Raw genomic sequence first — 21,307 nt, forward strand, 5'->3', positions numbered from 1 at the left:
CACTATACTCAGACAAGACAGACCTGAACGAACAGGAGGCAGAGTAGCCCTCATCTACAAAGAAAACCTCCAGCTCCGACCTGTTAGCCACTCCTCGTCCAACAACTCTGACCTCTTATCGACCAAATTCACACTGTCACCCAACAGCACTATCAACATTCACCCACTATATCGTCCCCCAGGCTCCACCCCTGACTCTCAGGAAAACATCACCCACATCCTGAGCAACATTATCAAAAGCTCCACCAAAACCCTTCTTCTAGGAGACCTCAACCTGGGATTTAATGATGCTAAAGACAAATCTGCAGTCGCCTGCTCCAAATATCTTAGTGACCTAGGCTTCACCCAAAAAGTAGAAAGTCCCACTCACACTAAAGGCTGTATCCTAGACTGGATTGCAGACCATAATTGTCTCTCCACAATCACCTCGATCTCAGCACTGCCATGGACCAAGCACAACTGCATAGAATTCTCAATTCCTATCACCAAAAATCCAAAAACTCTGACCCCGGCGGTCGCTGCACAAGTCAGAAGTTCCAAAAAACTCAAAGAAGATAACCTGCGCCCCTTCCTCAACACCCCCAAATTTGCACCACCTTTCGCTAATGACCCCAACATTCTGGCAAAGCTATCAATGAAATAGCACCACTTGAATGGAAAAAAGAAAAGAATCACTACACACCAACTCCTGGTTCACTGAAGAACTGCACTCAATGCGATCCCTCAAAAGAGCAGCTTTAAAAAACTGGCAATCCAACCCATCCAGCAGCACCAAAAACTACTTTAATTTAATCTCCAAGCAATACAAAACAGCTATCACTGCTGCCAAAGCCAACGCTTTCAACACACGAATCTCCAATGCCAAATCGCACTCTAGATGGCGAATCTAGAGATCTTCGCCATCTTCAACGAGCTCATCTCCCCCCCCAATACACCGGATGAAATAACTAAAGATGAAGCGTGGTGTGCCAGCATTCAAACTGCCATGCTACACAAAATTGACCTCCTCCAAAAGAAAATCAAAGACCATTACAAAGCACTTCCTCAACCTCCAAGCCTTCTAACGCCCCATCCTCCACCTCCAAGCCCACCATACCTGACTTCTCTTTCGGGGACGTCACCGAGACAGAAGTTGTCAATCTACTAAAAAATCTCAAACCCTTCCCTTGTAAAGGCGATATTTGCCCACCAAAACTCATCAAGGACTGCGCAGACTGCTTTGCGCCGCTCTTTACGGCTTTCATTAACGCGTCTTTTAAAACAGGCATTATCCCTGCTAGCCTCAAAGAGGCCTTGGTCCGGCCCCTCCTAAAAAAAAACACCCTCGACCCCCTACAACGTAACAACTACAGACCAATAACCACAGTGCCATTCCTCCTGAAACTACTGGACAAAGCAGCACTTTGCCAAATCCAGCACTTTCTGGAAACCCACTCCATCCTTGGGTCGAGGCAATCAGGCTTCCGGAAAGGACACGGCACAGAAACAGCTCTGGTGGATCTGAAGAATCAGATCACCCAAATCATGGACAAGGGCAAGCCAGCTCTCCTACACCTCCTAGATCTCTCAGCCGCGTTTGATCTAGTTGACCACAAGACCCTCGCCTCACACCACACTCTCTCTGCTAACTTTTCCAAAGAATCAGCACGATGGGTCACCTCCTTCCTAGAAGGTAGAGCCATGAAAGTCTTCTCGGACATAGCCAATGCCACTCCCACAACAATCCAGTGCGGGGTACTCAAGGATCCTGCACTGCACCCACACTCTACAACCTGTTCACTAAACCCCTTTTTGACAAACTCCACTCATACGGCATTACATACACTAACTACGCGGACGACACACAAGTACTTCTACCCCTCTCAGGTTCATACCACGACGACGCAAAGGCACTCCACTCGATCTATGCCATCATCCAGGCCTGGATGGCTACAAATGGCCTCTGCCTTAACGGAGACAAGACTGAAATCATGATATTAGGTCAACAGAGCACCCTAGACAAACTGGACATACTGTACGCTAACATCTCCATTGACAACTCTATCATCCCCATTTCCACAGCGGTAAAGACACTGGGAGTAAACATAGATTCCTCTCTATCCATGAACAGACAAGTCAGCGCAATCACCACCTCTTCTGCGCATACCACTAAACTAATAAACGCCATCAAGCCATACCTCTCCAAACCCAACTGCCTCTCCATAGCCAGAGCAACCATTGGAACCAAACTGGACTATTGCAATGCCCTCCTAGCGTGCACTTCAGCAAAAAACCTAAACAGACTCCAAGTCACAAAGAACGATGCTCTCGGGGCCGCCCTTAGCATCCCAAGAAGAGAGCATATCTTTCATGCCAGACTCTCAGCCCAATGGCTCCTGGTCAAAGAACGGATTACACTCAAAATCCTCACCCTCATGCACAAATGCCTCTCCTTCTCCGCCCCGTCCTATCTATCAGAGACCATCTCCAAACCCTTCCCTGCCCGACCCACCAGGATATACACCAATTTACTCTGCATCCCACGCATCAAAAAAGCCAAAGCCGGTGGCCTAAGCTTCCCCTACATTTGCCCCAGGCCCCGTGCGGCACTAAGTGCGGCACGATAGAGGGCCTGGGGAGTTAGGCGCAGGGTGGGGGGAATCCAAACGGCGTGAAGGGTAAAGGGAGGGGCAGCCAAGTGGCACCCCCACCCGCAGCGTAACCTAGGCAACCAAAACTTTTAGGGGAAAGGTGTGAGAAATAGCAGCATGGTGGCAGGCGGAAGTCCTGCCCCCAGCTAGCAACAATAGGCCAATGGGGTATAAATACCCCTGAGAAAGAAGGCAAGCTACAGCCAGGTAAGGAGCTCAGCTACTACGGGTAGGCTCCCAGGGCCTGGATCAGGGGGAGATAGGAACATTTTGCCTCTGCAGGCTTTTCGTGTCTTTCCTCTTTCTTTCCCACTACAGCTGAGAGGACTGCAGCAGCGTCTGGAGCAACAGGAGGAGGGTCTGGAAGGAAGGAACTGCGGGCGGCACCCACGAAACAGCCCGTGTGGCGTGGCACTGGCTTTACAGGAGCGGCAGGAGCAGGACCTAGAAACTCACCGGGAAGCGAGAATCATAGAGGGCAGGAGCAAGGAGCCCGAGGAGGACTGCACCAGCCGGCCGGAGGGAGCGTCGGTTGAAGCGGTGAGCAGCTGCACAGACCGGGAGACAGAACTCGCACACGAGCAAGAAAGGAAGGAGGGTCCGGAACACTACACCAGGGAATCGGCAGAGCGGCGAACACAGAGCCCTCGTAGCACAGCAAGGAGTGCGTCAGTCTCATAAGCTAAAGGTCATAAGTTCGAGCCACAGAGAGGGCACAAAATTGAATTTTTCCTGCTACGGCAAATGATCTAGCTACGGCTCAGCACAAACGTAAAACGGGAAGCGGGGCTCACGGAGGACACACGGAGAATGGGAAAACCTGATAAGGATTTTGCACACGGCTAACAGCGAACGTGTACAAGAAAGGGGAAGGACAAAATCCGGGTGCCGGCAAGGTTACTACTCAAAATACAGGCGACCCGAGTTCATGAGATTGATGCAGAATTGGTACTCACAGCTTTAGAGTGACTAAGAATATGAGCCCACGATAGGTGTGTCGTTTTTGTTGTGGTCATTTTGTTTTACAAGCATGAGAGTGATGCAGAATTGGCACTCACAGCTTTAGAGAGGCAGTAAACAGAATTGCTGTGGGAGAGGACAAGACCTCGAAAAAGCTCAGTTGGAACAGCCCTCAGAAGAGCATCAGACAAAAGAAGAGCAACATAGAGAGGAAGTTTCCAGAGCAAAAGAGTGTGAAGCAATGGCTGAAGCAAGGGCAAGAAGAGCGCAGGAATTTAGCGCATGGGCTAAAAAAACAGAAAAGGAATATGGAGCACAATGGGTACTGGACCTGATGCAGAAGGAGGAGAAGGCAAGGGCAATGTCGCCTTTGCTACTAGAGGAGTCCAGCAGCAGCGAAGATGAGGCAATAATACCACAAGGCCAGAAACGGGCGAGGGAAGTAGCAGAGGGGGCACAGGAACAGCCGGAGGAGCCCAAGAAGAAGCAAAAGAAGACCAACAAAAAAGGTAAAGAAAAAATTGATAATAACATTGGGGGAAAAATTGTCAAAATGTTGAAGGAATGCATAACGGTTCAGGGTAAGTCGCCCAGAGCTCAAGAGGGTAAAGAGAAAAGACGAAAAAACCGCAGGGCCGAGCAAACGGCAGTAACATCCGACGAGGAGGAGAGTAGCGAAGATGAGGAAAGAGAACATTTAAAGGCTTGGGTAAGATGGAAGGGGGTAATACGCAAAGATAGGCAGAAGAAGACCAGGGCAGGAGGGGCTGGAGGTGGTCAGGGAGCTGATGGTTCAGGCACGACAGGCAACGGGGTACCCATCACACAGGGGGGTGGACAAGGGGTGCTACCAGGAGCTAACCCTCAAGGGGCAAACAACGGCATACCGGTGGCACCGTCCGGGCTCACAAGCATAACAGTACAAGAACCTGCCACAGTAATGACGAAATATGGCAGGGCAACAGTTGGGAAGGACACACAGGGACGTTCAATTAAGGCCCAAGCATGGTATATATGGAGGAAAGAATTTATAGATATCTTTTCATTGCTAGATGTACAGAAGAGAGGTCAGAACGTAGCACTGGAGGATATAAAAGAAGATGAGAAAGGATTACTGAAGAAGGCACCAGTAGCTAGGAATTTTGATAATTGGACAGCGGCTTTCCAAATTATGTCCACCATTATCCTGCAGAAATATCCAGAAGATGGGTTGTCACTGGTAACATACCAGCAGAGGGTGTTAAAAGTTTACAAAGCATTTGGGGGGGATGCATGGAAAGAATACGACCATGAATTCAGAAAAGAAATCGATTGCTTCCCAGACATAGGTTGGGACGAAGAGAACTTCAATCTATACATATTTAATGTGCTAAAAGAAAAATGGGACACTCGGGAGCAGAGCAGTTCAGGGGGCTATCAAAGGAGGCAATATTGGCAGTACGATTCCAGAAACGATTATAGATATGATAACAGAAGATATGAGAGCAATTATGACAGATCAAGAGAGCAGAGTTTTCGGAGCAGGCCATACAACACACAGAGAAGTTGGCAGAACAACATATTGCCAACAGCACAAGGGGGGGGGGGAGAAGTACCAATGGGCCGAGTAGGACAGAGGCAGCACAATGTAGAAACTTTGAAAACAGGGTACCATGCAGCTGGGGCAAGAAATGCAAATTTAGCCACAGATGCGAAAATTGTAGGGGCGAACATAGTACAGCAAAATGTACCAGAACAACATCTAGCACACACAGGGCTCTGGAGAAATGGAATTGAGAAAAACATGAAAAAGGGGGCCACGCCAGTCAAAGTTGAAAGAATGGAAAAGTGGCTACAGGTATTCCCAGACAAAGAAATCGCAAAGACAATCAGAAGAGGCTTCCATGAGGGCTTCAAGATACCTTTTGAGGGTCATGGTTCCCTTAATATCTCGAAAAACCTGAAATCTGCCTTAGAAAACAGAGTGTTAGTGGACCAGAAGATCAGGAAGGAAGTAGAACTGGGCAGGATAGGGGGACCATACAGGTCTCCCCCGTTTGACGAATATATATGCTCACCATTGGGACTGGTCCCAAAGAAGGAACCAGGCGAGTTCAGGCTGATACATCACTTATCATACCCCCCCGGGGCATCAGTAAACGATGGCATATCACAAGAGGCAGCATCAGTGACATATGCAGATTTTCAGGATGCGGTGCAGGTGGTCAGGAAAGCGGGCAAAGGGGCATTGATGGCAAAGGTAGATATAAAATCAGCTTTTTGCTTACTACCAGTCAACTGGGAATCACAAAGGTGGCTATGCATGCACTGGGAGTGCGAATATTGTGTTGATGAATGCTTACCAATGGGTTGCGCTATCTCATGTGCATATTTTGAGAAAATGAGTTCGTTCTTACAATGGTCACTCACAGAGGAGCTAGAGGAGGCACTAGTGGTTCACTACTTGGATGATTTCTTATTTGTGGGACCACAGGGTTCTGAGTTATGTGGGGCAACCTTAAACAAATTCATGACATTAACGGAGGAGTGGGGTTTTCCGCTGGCAGAAGAAAAAACAATGGGCCCTACTCAGAGAATACAATTTCTGCGTATAGAAATAGACTCACGAAAGGGAGTGTGCAGGATCCCGGAGAAAAAGGTAGCAGACCTCTTGAGCACAATCAAAAGCCTAAGAGGTAAAAACAAGGCCACGGTTAAGGAGCTACAATCACTGGCAGGAAAACTAAACTTTGCTGGAAGGGTTATACCGCAAGGCAGGATATTTCAGAGAAGGATCGAACAGCGAACAAGAGGGGCAAAAGAAGGTCACCACAGAGTCAGAATGGGCGGAGGAATCAAGAAAGATTTGGAAGTGTGGGGTGTATTCCTTAAAACGTTCAACGGAGCAGTAATCTGGCGCTCACCACTAAATGAAGAAAGCAATAGGGTGCTATTTACAGACGCAGCCGGGGTTTTTGGTTTTGGGGCAATATTAGGAACAAACTGGTGCGCAGAAGAGTGGCCAAATGCATGGCGGGAGGCATCTTGGACGAGTAATATCACATTATTGGAGCTGTTCCCTATCTGGGTAGCTCTGTGTGCCTGGGAGGCAGAGCTGAATAGCAAGGAGCTGAATGTGTGGTCAGACAATATGGCGCTAGTGCATGAAGTAAACAATGGAAGCGCATCATGCCCGCTGGTATTGGAATTGATGAGGGCAATTACATTGGAGTGTCTGAATAATAATGTGGCATTAAAGGCGAGGCATATCGCCGGGGAAGCAAATGTGGTCGCTGACGCCTTGTCTCGTTTCCAGTGGGACAAATTTCGGGAGCTGCGGCCGCACACAAGCAGGATAAAAACGCCCACGCCACTAAAGACATGGGTCCCATTAGAAGCAATGGAGAAAAAACGGTCAGCTACAAGGTTGACTCAGAAGAGGATGTACAAGGCCAGGTGATAGAAAGATTGGCCAGGAACGCCATAACATACAAGACTGGTAAGCAATACAAGAAGAATGTAAATAATGTGTTAAAAGACACTGGTTTACAAGATGTGGGGGAGATCACAATCTCCAAAATGTGTGAATTCCTGGAAAAAGCATTTGCGCAAGGGAAAAGAAAAAGCTGAGCGGCAGCTCATTTGGCCGCTGTCGCATATACCGCTAAGGTGGCAGGGGTAACAGACCCAACTGGTAGCCCTCGGATAAAATATGCAATGAAGGGCTGGGCAAAATTGGAAGGAAAGAAGCCGGATAGGAGGAGACCCCTTCATTTTTGCAAAATGATAAAGCTCTTGCAGTTGTTGGAAGGCGCGTGCAGCGACATTTATGAGACAAAGCTGTTCAGGGCCGCATTTGCATTAGCGTATTACGGGGCTTTTAGGATTGGGGAACTGGTAGCACGCAACACAGTGGCAGGGGATGGCATAGCAAGGGGCGACATCAGCGTGGGGTCCAAGGGCATGTCAATTCTACTTAGGAAATCAAAGACAGACCAAATGGGGAAAGGCAGAACAATAGAGCTGAATTGTATTAAGGATAGGGGGCACTGCCCTAGGTGCATTACACAAGAATTCATCGAGGTACGGCCCGATGTAGGGGGCCAACTACTAATCCATAGGGACGGGAGGGCACTCAGCAGATATCAATTCCAGGCAGTGTTAAAGAAAACCATAGCCGCAGCAGGATGGGATGCAGCGGAATTTGGGACCCATTCCTTTAGAATAGGGGCAGCCACGTCAGCATGGGCAGGAGGTTTGGGAGAGAAAGGAGTGAAAAAAATTGGGGGGTGGAGGTCTCAATGCTTCAAAAGATATGTAAGAGAACATTTGATATGATTTCTTTCCTATCCACTCCATGCAGATACAAGCCCATACAAGTCGGCATGGATAGTCGGCCATTCATTTGTAACCCGGGCAGGTAGGTGGATCGAAGATTTCAAAGAGGGCCTACATTTTAAAAAGACAATAACTTCCTGGTGGGGCCTTCCCGGGATGCACTGGGAGGACATCCACGACTGGTTGTCGGATTTGATCGGTTTCAGGGATCCACCCGAGTACCTGGTAATCCACCTGGGCGGAAATGACCTAGTCAAGACAAATAAAGGGGAACTGCTGCGCAACATGTGCGAGTCCTTAAGGGCGATAGCGCATTGCTGGTGGAAAACCGAAATTTTCATGTTGGAGATAATCACACGCAGAGTCTGGTACGGCGTGCACAGGAGGCATGCAATCGAAGTTGCAAGGAAAAAACTCAACAAGGCAGTAGAAAAATACTGCAAAAGCATGGGGCTCCAGTTTATAAAGCATGGTTTGTCACAGAACAATCCAGACTTCTTCCACCAGGATGGGATACACTTATCCAACAAAGGGATGGGAATTTTTACGGATAACATTTTTAGAGCTTTAGCGGAGCGAGGTTGTAAGTAGGGTCGCCTTTTGGGGGGGACCTGAGTGGCTGAGGCTTCACCCACTCAGGTGTGGCGGCACGTGCCCAGCATCGGATGCCCCGGGTAAATAAGACCAGCCATGAAGTGGGAGGGGCATCTACACATCCTGGACACGAAGTGCCCAAAAGCGAGTGGTGTTCATTTATTACTTATCATGTTATCATTGGTTCTATTTTTTTGTAGAAAATAAAATAAGCCTACGGCCATAATTTTTCCACCAACTAAAATCTCTGTCTGTTTATTACTGCAGTATCTGGGGATCACGGTCAGGGAATCTGAGTGAAGGGAAACCCACACTACTCAGCCTAGCAGCCAAGACCTGGAACGCTCTTCCTGCAGACATTAGAGCGGAACACTCGCTCCCGATTTTTCGTAGGAAACTGAAGACCTCCTTCCTTGCTCAATAATCTGTGACCCCCACCATGCCATGTAAATACTCTGCATTGCTATTTGTACAAATAACATATTGCCTTTGTAAATAATGTATTCCTTGTTATTATTGTATTATTGCAACTAAGATATGCCTGTAACAAGCGCCACTATGCCCCCGGGCTGACGTGCGCTCTACAAATTTGAATAAATAAATAAATAAAATAAAAGCTGCACTTGCCGGGTTATCATTGTGCTAGAGAAGCTTGTCAGACTAACTGCCAGATTGCTGAAGTACAGCATGCTACATATCGATCAGGAGAGTTGGGAAGACTTAAGAGTTAATCGCAGGCATGCACGCTGCCCCAGATGATACATTCCAAGTAACATTCAGCAGGAATTATGCAAATGCGGCGCGCACAGCTGATTATGTAGCGCGCGGAACCCCGCTAATTGTCAGGAATGGAGCTCGTGCAGTGGAATGCTCAGCTGCCAGGGACAATAAAGCGCCATCTGCCGAAACCCATCAGCGGGGCTCTGTGGCTTCCAATGGCGCTCCTGTTCCCAGCACACGGGGAGAACAAGTGACACAAAGGCCCCGAGCGGCCCCGCTGCCCTGGCAGCCGAAATTCCATGGGAGACTCCCATTTCATCCCTGGCCATTGTGCGAGAACTGACAGAGCGAAACAAAAGGCGAGTCCGCGCCCAGGCCGCCCCATCAGCAGATCAGAAGTTTCTAGAAGTGGAGGCCAGAGACAGAGGGCCGCCTGCCGCTGCCCGCCAATGCACCCCACTGGATAGATGGAAGACTGCCAGAAATGCTAGCAGCATGCACCTCTTGCCAAATAACATGAATATTAATCTGGGCAGTGACATAATGCGGCCCTGTACATAAAATGCAGGAATAAATAACACCACAGGGCTATATTTTGGTGGAACACATGTTAGGCCGAAGGCTTTTATTCAACACAACGTTAAGCACAGTTAAATAAAACGGAGCGCATGGGGACCAATTCCGTTGGTGACCGTGTGTTGTGCAAATACATTAACATTAACATAGGTGTTAATGTTCAAGGTATTTGCACCTGGGAGGATAGCTCAGTGGCAAAGTGCTCGCCTTGGAAACAAAACGACATGAAGCAGCACAGGTTTGATCACTGGGTCCGCTCTTAGAAACCTCTGGGTATTAACGGCGTTATAAATATGCAACTAAGTAACAGTGTCTCGATGCCCCCGCTATAAAAATGCAAATAAAAAAGAATAATTAAATAGGTGATTTGTGTGCATAGAGTGCTCAAGAAGAGGAAGTCCACCTCTTGGCAGACATTTTGAGTCTCCGGAGCTATCATCCGGTCATTGACGGTATATTTCACAACCGGCTGCTCCATGGTCATTTCTCAAGGTCCCCTTTAGCATTTGGCAGGCGGGACCTTTTGAACCACGAGTTTTATCATCGCCTTACTTTGTTGGCTGTCCATCACTTCAATGCAGGTGGGCTTCCTCTACGCTGACCCGTGCCGCCATAAGCCTGGAAGTGGTATAGCGCGGGGAAGTGCTAGCGAGCAGGTAGGTCTATGCAGCAAATGACCCTTCCCTTCCCTACACCATACATACCATGCATATGTAATGGCAGATCCATAAACAAGGTATGGTGGGAAAACATAGCCCCAAGCTTTATTACACCAAGCAAAAAATACTCATAATAAAAACACTGATAATATGCTTTTGGGGAACACGGGATCAGGTGAGCGGGGGCCCTGCTCCATCGAAGGGCCAACTCGAGGCTGATCCCTGCGGCCGTTTATAAAACTTACGACTTTCCAGACGCAGCGTTAACCTGTGTGCTTCCATTTAATTTTGATGCATTTTCTTGTGGTTTTGCCCTGGCTTTCGAACCCTTACTTGGCCATTTTTGGGCGGGCAGGGTGGGATTTTCAAACACTTCGTGTGCTCTTTCTTCTGCTGCTCTTGCCCCGCTGAGGAGGGAAATATGAAAACGGGGGTGCCTTTCCCTCTCCTCTTAAGGGCCACAGTTAGCCTGAGGGCAGATAGACACCTCATTGTGTCAGCTGGGAGAGCCATGGCCACAACCAGTCCAGTTGGCCGTCCTTGAGTCTCCTTTCTGTGCCCCATCTCAGGTAAGTGTTACCTGCACCAGCTTCTCCCCCCCCCCACACCCCTGGGCCGAGGTGCCCGTGAGTCTGGTGTTTTCTGCCTGGTCACCTCCCTGCAAACATTGGTGCAAAGGAAATAGGCCATTTGGCTGAGGGGGCTAAAGCCCAGGTCTTTTGGTTGTAGATCTGAATAGAGGCTCAGGTGCTACAATCAAAAGGCTAGCTAGCCCGAGTCCCAACATTAGCGTAGCCCCAGATCTTTTCCAGACCTAGCAACCTGTGTTGCGCTTGACAGCGCCATGATTTACCATCCCTGCCTTCCTGTTTTCGCTAGCTTAAGGTCTTAGCCTCTTAACTGCATTTCCTGCACCCATTCCATAGCCCAGGACAGAAGGCTCCGTAATTTTCATATGATATGATATGTTGTAAGTCATTTATAACGCGCCTGTACACAAGTGTTTCTAGGCGCGACAAGACAAGGGAGGGAAGACAGACGGAGGAAAAGACAAACGATCTTACTAGGTCTTGTTTCATTCAGATCATACAAGGATTTGAATCAAGGAAAGGGTTGTACTTTATTCATTTTTTCTTGGAATTCTGGGATTTGTAGCCCTATATTTACACAAGGAAAATCAAAACTACATGTCCGAGAATGCCAAGAAAACGGTCTGGATAGATTTCTCAAACATGGAACTTGGAAACTTGAGAATGTTGAATATAGGCCAACATTCAAGTCATGAAATGTGCCTCACGTGTGTTAATGACTAATAAAGCACGGTAAGGAATATGAAAGGATAAAACAAAAAAATCAATCAACCAAGTGTCACAAACACAGGTAGCCAGGAAATGAAGGCCATTGCCTTTTTTCAAACAGTCGCTCTTTTTCCGCTTTCAAGTGGCTCGGGCAGCCTTTCAGGAGTCCAATTCACATGCAAATGAGCGCTCATGCTCAGAAATCTGACCTTATTCTCTGCATGAATAGCTGAAGCGAGTGGGGGTGGAGGGCACTCGGAAGGGAGATGCACAACTTGAAAACTAAATGCTGTGCTTTTGAAGCTCCCACGCTTTCCCTAATATGAGTCAAAATGATTCAAACTGATACATTAATAATGTGCACCCTTATTCTGATTTCAAACTTCATGGCCCTACCACAAATACCTGGATTGAAAGTGTATTAGCACTGGATTTTTCTAAACATTTAAACCCTCTTTAAATGCAGAAAATCCAATTGTACTCAGTGAACTGCATTTGGCTTCCTTTTCTCAAAATGCACCCAAGATATGTTAATTAGAAATCCTTTTTGGCAGAAATCCAAAAGCAATGCAAACCCCAAACAATCCTTTACAAATGCAAAAGCAACGCAATCCTCACACAATCCTGTAAATTTCCAAAAGCAATGCCATACCCAAACATATCCAGAAGCAATGGATTGCATTTGGCTTCCTTTTGGCTTAATGCACATGACATATGTTGATTAGAAATCCTTCCTGGTAGAAATCAAAAAGCAATTAAATCCCAAAACAATCCTATACAAATCCAAAAGCAATGCAGTCGACAAATAATCCTTTAAAGCAATTAGGTATTGTTTTGGCTTATGCACTGGAAATAAAACAATATTAGGAGTTTGAATTCACAAACAATGCTGTTAACTATAATCCTGAAAAGAAGCACTTCAAAACACATTTGATGCACCTTGTTGAATTGGGCTTAAACAGGATCACTGTGTCTAACCTCTCGCCCTGGCTTTTCAACTAATACCTGGCAGCTCTCGCCCACTGCATTGGCATTTTCTGCTCAAATTTCCAGTTGTACGCTGACAACACTCAACTCATTTTCAGGCTGCCTTCGGCCACCTCCTCTCCCTCTCTCATCTCTGATTGCCTAACTGCCATTCAAGATTGGTGTGCCGACAATAATCTTTGCCTGAATGCCAGCAAGACAGAGAACCTCCTCATCGGCACATCTTCACCATCCTTTCCGTTCACTCTCTGGCCGGCCTCCCTGGGCCCTCCTCCTACCCCCACCTGCAAGGCTAAGAACCTCAGGGTCATCTTTGACTCCACACTTTCCGTCTCCGCCCACATCTCTGATGTCTCTAAAAAGTCAAACTTCCTACTGCACCACCTCAGAGGTACTCTGCCATTCCTCTTCTTCCCCCAGAAGCTCATGGTCTCCCAAGCTCTGGTTCTCTCTAATGTTGGACTATTTAACAGCCTCTTTCTAAATCTACCTGCCTCTACTCTCCACCCTCTGCAACTAATCCAGAACAGGACTGTGAGACTTGTCCTTGGCCTCAAGCCCTGGGATCGTATCTCTCCAGCTCTGAAATCTCTCCATTGGCTCCCAGTTTGCAAGACCCTCAAAACCCTCTGCATTGTCCACAAGGCTTTCTGGGGCCAGGGTCCAAAATACCTTCAGCTATCCCTCTGCAAATACCTCCCCTCTCGAGCTCTTTGCTCCTCTACCTCTAACTCCCTCAGGGTCAGTTGTTTTTCAAAGAAACGAGCTGGGAGTAGATCTCTGTCTTTGACTGGGACCAACCTCTGGAACAGCCTCCCTGCCACTCTAAAACCTGAGGAGAACCATCTCTGATTCCGGAAGCACCTCAAGACCTTCCTCTTTGCCTTCGCTCCCCCTCTACCCTGTTGATCTGTTCTCTCTTGGCACCGTGCACCTGGCCACCCTCTGTCCTCTGGGCCCAGGTACCTGCTCACCCTGCCACCCTCCTGCACTGCCTCCGGGCCACCCCTGGCACCGGGGTCTGTATCTGTACCCATACAGTGCCCTCCCTTTTTTCTTCCTGCACTTATTAGACCTACCCTGTCTGCTGCCTTAAACCCAGCACTTGCCAATTGCTGGCTGCACTACCACTGTTTGTTGCTTTTATTATTATTGATCTGTTTCTCCTTTGCTCCGCACTCTCCACTTCTCCCCCCTTCCATGCACTTTTCCCCTCCCCCTCTCCCATGCACTTGTGCATTCTCTATGTCACTCGGCCTAGTAAGATCATTGTTTTGTTCGCCCCTGTTCCCCTCCCTTGCCTTGTTGGGCTCAGAAACACTTGTGTACGAGCGCAATAGAAATAAAATATCAATATCAATATCTTGCTGCACATTTCAGAGAGTTGGATTTTGAATTGTTAGAGCAATAGTGATGACTTATTAGGTCTTAGTCATTGAGGTAAAATGGCCATGAAAGTCAAGACCATTTAATGGGATATTACTTATATTTAAAAATAAATACATTTCCCCCCCCCCCCCCCCACTGTATTTATTAAAAGAGGCACTCAAAGGTTCAGCTGGACACTGTTTACATAGCACAAAATAATGACTGTAGCAATCCCAGAAATGGGTGCTTTATAATTGTTGAAATGGAAGGTTAAAAAAAACAATAACAGAATATTAGACAGAGTGTGGGGTAGACCTATAAAGGGTGCAATGTAATGCAAATCCCACCCAAAAATGGGAGAGCTGGAAAGAAGGAAGCCCAGACCTTGCAGAGTGATGGGAGGGTTAGGCGAAAGAGGAGGCCAGAGCCTGTCCAGGGAGCAAACAGTAGAATCCAGAATATGGCCAGGGAGCAAAGGGGGTGGGGAGTGGTTCCCAGAACCAGCCACGGGGGCTGGAGGTGGGAGTCAGGTTGGGACCCAGAACCAACAAGTGAGTCATATGATCCCACAGCCCAGAGAGCAATACATCAGATGGGGAGCCAGAACCAGCCAGGAAGATAGCTGGGTGCCCGCCCCAGAGAGCAAGGGAGTCAGGCGGGGATCAGTACAGGAAGCAAGGGTGGGAGGGGACCCTGAACCAGTCCAGGCAGTCAGATGAGTACCCAGGCCCAGTCCAGAGAGCAAGGGAGTCAGGCAAAGGACCAGCCCAGGGAGCAACAGCAAGGGGAATTCCGGAAAAGGCCAAGGAGTCAGGTAGCGAGACAGGTCCAGCCCAGGGAACTAGCAGGTCTAGTGCAGTCCAGCCCAGGGAGCAAGGGTGAGAGGGGACCCAGAACCAGTCCAGGGAGGTATACAAGTGTACAGGCCCAGCCCAGGGAACAAGGGAGTCAGGTGGGGACCCAGCCCAGGGAGCACCAGTGAGGGGGAACCTAGAAGCAGCCAAGGAGTCAGATGGGGACACATACCCAGGCCAGGGAGCAAGGGAGTCAAGTATGAAACCAGAACCAGCCAGGGAGTTAGATGGGGCCGAGCCCAGAGAGCAAGGGCATCAGGGCCTCAGAAGCAAGTCCCACAATTGTTTACAAAAGTTTAGCACGCAACAGCCCAGCACACACTTCTATTCCAAGAAATGAGGCTTCATATTATGCATTCATCTTTACTACCAACACCACAGCAGCAAAGAAACCAACTTTTATAAGAAACAACAAGTTACGTTTTAACATTAAACAATTCATGATAAACACAAGTGTATGGGCAGACCCCACTCCGCGATGATGGTTAGGTCATACCCCCGTAGCAACCAATAGGGACCCAGCCCTCATTATAAAAGTCCCATTGCTAACGGTGATGTCCTCTTCTTTGCTGCTGACGCCATGAGTTAAGTCACCTCCTTGTAGTTCTGTACTAAACTCTATTGTAGCTCTTTCTAAAATACACTTATTGCAGTTTCTCTTTTTGTTTCATTTGGTTTGCAATTGTGACTTAATTATACAGTCCGACCAGCAGGGACGTCATTTCACCAAAATGCCAGCGGTAGCTGAAGTGACATCACACGACCCTTGGCCTCTGATGACATCACAGGAAGTGATGTAATTTGACCCCACTCCAAAGTGACATCACGGGAAGCGATGGAACACAACCTTTTACCCCTTGACAAAACAGCAAGTGGCATCACATAGCATTGTTCCTATGTACACTACGATACATATGATTATATCACTGTAATGTGATATACATTTCATACAAGAATGAATCACCATATGTATCATTAATATCAGTGTGTAGGCTCATGTTACCAAATTATTGTGAATGCAAGCAGACGTCCAAGGCCAAATGATAATGATGTGTTATTATATAGCACTTACGCTTAAGCGCTTTATTAAGAACAAATAAACATACAATATCACCCAACCTGTGTTGGTTCTCATTTATAGACCGCAGAAGGATAAAAGGCTGAGTTGACCGTGCCGGTATTCAATCCTGCAACTTGCATATCACACACCCATTGCAGCAGCGAGTGCTCAACCCACTGAGCTATTTTACCAGCTATAGCTATCTTCCTGGCTATAGTAAAATCTGTAATAACATGTCTGAATGTTCTCATAGTCAGAAAGCAAATTACACTCTGTAGTGGATACCAATAAACTGGTAACTGGGATTTAACAGCAGGCCAGTTCATCTGCAGTTCTGCTGCAAAATTGACCACATGTCAATCTTCCGTGGATCTACTTTTCAGGCTTCGGAGGTTGGCAGAATACATACCAACGGTGTATTAAACAATTTAGAGTAGCGCAGGGAAAGCAGCTCACTCACACAGTGTTAGGGAGAATTCTCTGTTTAGGCTGAATTTCCTAACCTAGTGAGTCCCCCAGCAGCTTTGTGGGATTTTTGGGGTTTATTTTTTTCTCCTGCCAAGAGTGAGACTCTTTTACCCTCACTCTTGGGCATGATTTGAGTGTGTTTCTTTGAATCTAGATGTGTTTAATGGGCTATGGGGTCTTTTACTCCATAGGGCTGCGTGTGTTTTTGTGATGTGTGTTACACAGCACCCTCCGTGCAGTAACACAGGGGTGTCATAGTGACCCCCCAGTATAGACTCCATACCCTGGGACTGACTACTGTCTCCCAGGGCATGTAAAGTCACCATTGACTTTACTAGTCTTAAATTCTGAACAGAACCAGTACAAACCATCATATTGTGGACGTACTGGCTGGGGCAATTCAATTACCCCGGGGTCTGTTAGTCGAGGGGGCACGTCTCCGTCCCCCCTGATCGAGTTTTGGCTGGTGGCAGTGGATACTACTTTTTATATTCAACCGCGAATATTTTCCAATGGGATTTCCCATTGTTTTAGGCTACTACCTTTATTTAATTATTTACGGTAGCCTCGAACATACCGCCGGTATATTTAATTAATATTAATTCTCCGGTTGGTATTTTTTTTGCCAAAACTTGATTCTAAAATGGCGTTTGTGTTCTCTTCTGTGACTCCAACCCAAGTCGAGCCCTTTGTTCCACTTTTTGGCGGGCTTCTCCACAGAAGCCCTCCCAAAGTGGTGCCACTCTGTCTGGGGTACTTAGGAGGGGTGGAGGGAAATTTAGGCACCCTGGACTGAGTTGCCTAGGCAACTCAAGTCGCACTCCATCCTGATTGGCCCAAGTGGTGAGCCGGCCGGCTCACCACTTAGCATGTTTGAGTGACAGTTAGGCTGAGTGAATGGGGGTTTGCTGCATAAAAGCAGGGCTTTGGGGACTGGAACTTCAGAAGTCGCCACAGGACCTAAGAATCCGACGAGGGAGAAGCTGAGCCGACCTGCCACGACACCACTACCGGTGGAGCCCTGCTGCACTGCCTCACAACTTTTCCCAACGACAGATGAGATCTCCCGCCGGAGAGTCTTCTTCCTTTGACTGGTGGGGATAACCAATTTCACCGTCTTTTCGCTTTCCTGATGTACCTCGTGGCCGCCTTGCCCGTGCCAAGCACCCCGGCAACCGGGATACCACATTTTACCACGACCGCGAAACAAAGGTACCACCTTTAACCGGAAAACTCTGCGGCTGGTTTCTGCCCTGGTAGTGCAACGACCTTCATCTTTCCTCCAAGTCGAGATCTTCTCTTCCCCTGGACGACGACACAACTTGCACCCACTACCAGGAACAACTGCCACCGCTGGAGGATCCTTCCCACTTAAGGTACCGTGTCCCGCCTGGTTTCCCTTGCTACCGACTGTACGGGGTAGATTTAGCCCCCGGCTTTCGAACCTGGGTTAGCCTGGGACACCCTGGCTAAACTTTCCTAAGCCTCTCTAAACTCTTTTTGAACCCTCTGCAAGACTTTCTAAGCCTAGTGTAACTGTGTGATCTTGGGCGCATTTGTGCTCTGCTCTCTCTAAGAGTGGGCCCAGCCTTTGGACTTTGGCTTACCAGTGACTTTTGCTCTTCTGCCTTGCTTGTAGTGTTCCTGAACCTTAGAGTGGTGTACCTTTCTATATTCTGTCTTTCTCCCCCCTTTCTCACAAACTTATTGGAGTGCAATCTAGTTAAGCGCTCACCTCTGTATGAAAATAAGTGGTGTTTTACTGTGACTTGTCCGATAAGGAAAAAGGGGTGTATATATTACAATAGTAACTGTGTTCAGAATATTTTACAATAAGAGTGCTGGAATGTTTCAAACTGTGTGTTTTTAAATAAATAATTATATACTTTAATACCAAAGCTCTGGTCAGTGTTTGCTTGTATTGTTGTATCTGAGTGCCTATTGTGTATACTTTGCATACTGCCTAACTCTTCTTGAAGGAAGTCTGACTGCTCAGCCACAGCTACTAGGTAAATCTGGGTGGTACAGACTGCTACCAAGTGGGTTTACTGCCAACACCTGTAGTCTTAAATCTTTTGCCATGGTCCCTAAGGGAACTGCACAGGTTTCTGCCTAACACTGGTGTACAGCGGTGGGATTTGTATTGAGTATACACTTTAGAGTGCTTTAGGATACCTTAGTACAACTAACCACAAAGCTTAGCACTGAAAAAGTAATCTTTCTAACATGTCAACTATGGAAACTTATAGTCAAGAGTCCCTTGCTACAAAAACTGCTGATTGTTTAAGAGTTCTCTGTAAGCATAAGAATCTCCTGACCAAAGGCAAGAAAATTGAATTAATAGAAAGGTTGTTAGCTAACCAAACTCTGGATGATGGGTCTGAGGAACCTACCATGCCAGAAAATGTAGATAACAGTATAGAAATTGATATTGATCAAAATGTTGATAATCTTGAGGAAGAGTCAGAAGAGGAGGGTGAGGCTGCTGTGAATGTCCCCCCTAGGCCTCTGTCTGCTCTACCTGCTGTACCTACTGGGCCTTTGCCTAATCCCACACTAAGTCCTCAATATCTCGAATTAGAGAAAATGAAACTTGAACTAGAGTTCAAGAGACTGAATACTCTGGCTGAACAGAGACATCAGGAACTGAATCAAGAACTAAGGCTAAGGGAAATGGAGCTCAAGCATGAGCTAGAAATGAAGAAATGATCTGTTGAACATGCTTCTCTCTCTGGCTCCTCTAGAAGTTCCAGTCCTAAAAGACCCCGGATGCCTAAAGAATTTGTTGGTATGTGTGAGCCTAAATTGGATGTGTTGGATTGGTTGTCTCTGTTTGAATATAATCATGGGCTCCAGAACATCACAGGAAATGACTTACTCACCTGGTTGTTCTCTAGGCTTCCCCCTGTTGCAACTGATGTAGTAATGGAGTTGGGGGAGGAGGATAGGAAAGAGTATGAATGTGTGAAACTAGCTCTGATAGCTAGATTTGGGAAGACCCCTTCCCAGTATCTTAAGAGGTTTAGGACCCTCAAAAAGCATGATGGTACCCCTTGGGCTACCTGGGTGAGTGAATGTTTGAAAAACTTAGAGGGATGGATTAAGGGTTACAAAGTGAACACTTATGAAGGTATGAAGAATCTTTTTATGTTGGAGTCAATTTATGATGCCTGCTCTCCTGAGCTCAGACAGCACTTGGCTGATTCAAAGGAATTAGATTCCAGAAAACTAGCTAAGGCTGCTGACTTGTGGGTTGCCAACAGGGCCACTCACAAGGATTCAGGGGTCACTCAGAAAAAGGACGAGGGAAAGCAGCCACCTAAAGTGAATCCAGAGAATTCTAATACCTCCCATACCAAAGAGGGCCACAAACAACAAAATAACCAGGGTAAGACCCAGGGTAAACCACAACAGGCTAGTGTACCTTCTGGTCAACAACCAGAAGGAGGTCAGAACAAGCCACCCTTTCAGAGAGCATTTGGACAATGCTATATCTGTAAGGCTACTGACCATATCAAAGGGGATCCCAGATGCAAGGGTAAACCTGCAGGGATCAGCACGGTCTCCTTAGCCTTCACTCCTGAGGTTGAAGTACAGATGGCTAGTGCCCACTTTGAACTATTTGCTGAAGAACCCTTGGGTCTTCAAGCAACTGTAAACCTAGAGCCTATGGGTCTGGTTAGTCCCCAGAATAGGATTGTGTATAACTCCCTACCTGTTAACTCTAAGGTGTATTATGTGGACAGTGTTCTTGTCAATGGCCAGGATACTCCTGCCAGGAGAGACACTGGGGCCAGCAGAACAGTAGTGGATGAAAGCTTCTTTCAACCTGAGGATGTAGCAAAAGCACCCAAAGGTCCCACTAAGATGTCTGGAGGGGTGGTCGGTCAAAAGGCCGAAAATAAAATCTTGAATAACAAAAATCTCGAAAAAAAAGGCCGAAAAAAAAAATATTGAATTTGTTTTTGTTTTTATATATGTATTTTTTGGGTCAGGTAAGTAAAAAAAAGGGTTAAAATAAAAAAAAAATAGAAAAAAGGGGGGTTGGGGGGAACCCCCCCATTTCGAAAAAAAACGTCATAAAAAAAAATTCGATATTTTTGTTTTGGGCCTTTTTTTTCGAGATTTACAAGTTCGGTATTATGACTATAAACCGTCTGGAGGGCCTGTCCAAATGGTTTCTATTCTACCAGCACTCATTCAGTGTAACAACATGACAGTGAGGATCCCTGTCAGTGTGCAGACTGAGGTGCCTGGGAAAGTCCTGTTGGGGAATGACCTGAGAACTCTAGGAGTAGTGTCACATACCCCCAGGCCTCCCAGTATGGAAAACCAGAAGCTAACCAAATTGGCTAGAGAGGCCACCTTAAGGGACCACTCTAAGCCTGTGGGAACCTCTACTGAGACCCCACTATAAGCCCTGGTGTTAGTAAGTTGACCTCTAACCCAGGCACATTTCAGGCTAGTACATTAGGGAAATGGGAGCCCCAACCAAGCTCCATCATTGTTCCCCCAGTTACAGAGTCTGTGACCCCCCTGCTTCTGAGGAAGAGGAGGATAGACCTACTGGACCCTTACCTAGGCCTAAGAGAACTGGTAATTCTCAATGCTGGTGGAAAACCAGGAAAGAAAAGTCTAAAGCCAAAAACCTTCAGACTGTTGGACCTTCTACTGAAGACCCCAACTCAAATCCTAATATTAGGGGGGAAACTCCTAAAGTAGGTAAGGTTAGATCTAAGAGGAAGGGGAAGCAGGTACATTGCCTAACCCCAACCCCTCCAACCAAGAGGCCTAAGGCCCAACCTGCTCCCCCAAG

This window comes from Ambystoma mexicanum, chromosome 5q (assembly GCF_040938575.1).
Source record: "Ambystoma mexicanum isolate Mex_15411 chromosome 5q, UKY_AmexF1_1, whole genome shotgun sequence".
In the NCBI taxonomy this organism is placed as follows: domain Eukaryota; kingdom Metazoa; phylum Chordata; class Amphibia; order Caudata; family Ambystomatidae; genus Ambystoma; species Ambystoma mexicanum.